This window comes from Lissotriton vulgaris, chromosome 11 (assembly GCF_964263255.1).
Source record: "Lissotriton vulgaris chromosome 11, aLisVul1.2, whole genome shotgun sequence".
In the NCBI taxonomy this organism is placed as follows: domain Eukaryota; kingdom Metazoa; phylum Chordata; class Amphibia; order Caudata; family Salamandridae; genus Lissotriton; species Lissotriton vulgaris.
This window is the reverse complement of record NC_141699.1, coordinates 136,499,980-136,503,611: the sequence shown is the minus strand read 5'-3', so window position 1 is coordinate 136,503,611 and position 3,632 is coordinate 136,499,980.

Sequence of the window (3,632 nt, the reverse complement as noted above, 5' to 3'; positions counted from 1 at the left end):
TCTCTTCCTCTCTCTGCCACTCTTTCTCTCGCTCTCACACTCTTCCTCTGTTTGTCTTTTTCTCTTTCTCACACTCTTTCTCTCTTTCTCTCTCTCTTCCTGGCTCTCACTGTTTCTCTCTCTTCATCTCTCTCACTCTTTTTCTCTTTCTCTCTGTCTTCCTCTCACTCTTTTTTCCTTGTTATCTCTCTCTTCCTCTCACTCTCACTGTTTCTCTCTTTCTCTCTGTCTTCCTCTCACTCTTTCTTTCTTTTTCTCTCTGTCATCCTGACTCTTTCTTTCTCTCTCTCTCTTCCTCTCTACTTTGATGGACGCATGATGCACAATCTTATCTTGCTTTTTATCTAACAGGCTGTGATTCACGAATCAACGTCCCCCCCCCAATACCACCAGAGCTGAATGCGCGTAGAACCTGCGATGATGCATGGCCATCCTTACAATGCCTGAGAAAGTTGCTTCGGCACGTGGTGGACCCTCTTACACATATGCCAGGGCCGGAAGGTGAGCAGAGAGGCTTCTTTCTGCAGCAGGGGCAGTCCCCTCTGGGCGGTGGGAGTGGATAGTGTGCAGCAGCCTGAGCACACAAGAGTGCACAGACACTTCTGAGCAATGAGAGTGAATGGGGTGAAGCAGCCTGAGTGCGCATTGGCGAAACAGAGAATTACGTATGTGCAGTTGTATGTACTCTGCAACTACTAATTCTATACTATCTTTCAGATCACTAAACTTGAGGGTGCATATGTTCCGGCACGTGGTTGGAGACACACCGGTGGCACAAAGGTGAGCTGCAAAGATTTTCTCCAGTATCAACACTCCCTCTCCCTCTCCATCTCTCCCTTTCTCTCTCGCACACATTCTCTCTTCTCTGTCTCTTCCTCTCTCTCTCATTCTTTTCTTCTCTCTCTTCCTCTCTCTGCGCTTCCCTTCGATTCCTAGTGTGCACTCCACTTTGCGGAATTGCTGATGCTCTGCCGTGGCGCCCCCATTAAGGGGTGGTGCAAGCTCGACGGCCGAGTCGCCGCCATAAATCAACGCTCTTTTGCCAGTCCCACCAAATGAGCAGCACTCGAATGCACACTAAGGTGGCAAACCTTTTATTCAGGATACAGGTAAGTTTGCGCCACGGCAGAGCATCCGCAATTCCGCAAAGTGGAGTGCACACTAGGAATCGAAGGCAAGCGCAGTTTGCGGTGGCCCATCCATGGGCTTGAAAAGTTCCACAGAAATTAATGCACCATCTGAGGTTGGATTTTTCCGGGACTCCAACATCCACAATGCCGAGGGTTAATGGACCGGCCCATCTGGGGGCGTGATTTGGCAGTGATAAATGGAGACCGGAGCATGTATTCATCATAGCGATGGCCTCTGAGGAAGAAAGCAGCGACTTTCGAAACGCGTAAGGCGAATCGCATGCTGGCTGTATGATTGATACCACGAACTGAACTTGCCTGTATCCTGAATAAAAGGTTTGCCACCTTAGTGTGCATTCGAGTGCTGCTCTTTTGGTGGGACTGGCAAAAGAGCGTTGATTTATGGCGGCAACCCGGCCGTCGAGCTTGCACCACCCCTTAATGGGGGTGCCACGGCAGAGCATCAGCAATTCCGCAAAGTGGAGTGCACACTAGGAATCGAAGGCAAGCGCAGTTTGCGGTGGCCATCCATGGGCTTGAAAAGTTCCACAGAAATTAATGCACCATCTGAGGTTGGATTTTTCCGGGACTCCAAAATTCACAATCCCGAGGGTTAATGGACCGGCTGATCTGGGGGCGTGATTTGGCAGTGATAAATGGAGACCGGAGCATGTATTCATCATAGCGATGGCCTCTGAGGAAGAAAGCAGAGACTTTCGAAACGCGTAAGGCGAACCGCATGCTGGCTGTATGATTGATACCACGAACTGAACTTGCCTGTATCCTGAATAAAAGGTTTGCCACCTTAGTGTGCATTCGAGTGCTGCTCATTTGGTGGGACTGGCAAAAGAGCGTTGATTTATGGCGGCGACCCGGCCGTCGAGCTTGCACCACCCCTTAATGGGGGCGCCACGGCAGAGCATCAGCAATTCCGCAAAGTGGAGTGCACACTAGGAATCGAAGGCAAGCGCAGTTTGCGGTGGCCCATCCATGGGCTTGAAAAGTTCCACAGAAATTAATGCACCATCTGAGGTTGGATTTTTCCGGGACTCCAGCATCCACAATGCCTAGGGTTAATGGACCGGCCCATCTGGGGGCGTGATTTGGCAGTGATAAATGGAGACCGGAGCATGTATTCATCATAGCGATGGCCTCTGAGGAAGAAAGCAGAGACTTTCGAAACGCGTAAGGCGAATCGCATGCTGGCTGTATGATTGATACCACGAACTGAACTTGCCTGTATCCTGAATAAAAGGTTTGCCACCTTAGTGTGCATTCGAGTGCTGCTCATTTGGTGGGACTGGCAAAAGAGCGTTGATTTATGGCAGCAACCCGGCCGTCGAGCTTGCACCACCCCTTAATGGGGGTGCCACGGCAGAGCATCAGCAATTCCGCATATATATATATATATATATATATATATTTTTTTTTACTTTAATATCCCAAAAACTACTGAATGGATTCCCACCATTTCAACAAAAGTGCCCTTTCTGGACCAAGCCCTTTCTCCCTGCCAAATTTGGCGTAATTCCGTTCAGCAGTTTGACCAGTAGCCTTGTCTAATGTTTCCTATGGAAAATGCATTGAGAAAACCCGTTTTGGAACCCCCTTTTTTCTCAGCCCCCTCATGACCAATCACCCCTACATTTTCAAGATAGGAAATGATCAAGAAAGAGAAACTTTTTGGAAAATTTCGTAAACATTCACCAAACGACGCCAAAGTTATAAGCACACAGAGGGCTCCAGGAGGGGGGCCGCGCAATCCCCCTCCCAACATGAATGAAGCCCAAGGACTGTGGGGACCCCAGAGGGCCCCCGCAAACCCAGTGAGCCCCCGCTATTATTTTTTAAGAAATTCCCCCGGGACCTAGGCCACCCCGGGGTCTCATTAGAATAAAACACGGGAACCCGCGACCTCAGCGTGAATTGCGCCAACATTTCTTTTTTTATAAAAATGCTTTCTTTGGCCTTAGGGGTCCTTCTGGGACCCCCTGAGCAGGCCTAGAGGGTCAGGGTTTTTCTACCCTGCCCCCTTCTCTTGTTTTATACCTTTGTTTCACTGTTTTCTAGTGACTCGCTTCTACCAAGCCACAAGATGGCTGCCAACACTTCCTCGTTTGGAGTGTTGGCACCCAATCACAGTGAAGCTAGTGCGTGGGACTTAGGCTCCGCCCAGATATTGAAACTTTTATTTTTCTAATTTCTCAGCAACCACTTAACGGATTGACACCATTTTTTAAAAAGGTTGCTTTCTGATCCAAGTACTACCTTTTTGCCAAATTTGGGGTAATTCAGTTCAGTACTTTCGGCTGTAGGCTTGCACAAAGTTTCCTATAGGAAATTGATTTTTTTACTCTTTTTTTTTTAATTGCTCAAAAACTACTGAACGGATTTACACCATTTAAAAACAGCCTCGCTTTCCGAACCAAGCTCTACTTATCTGCCAAATTTGGGGTAATTCCGTTCAGCAGCTCCGGCTGTAGCTCGTCGCAAAATTTCCTA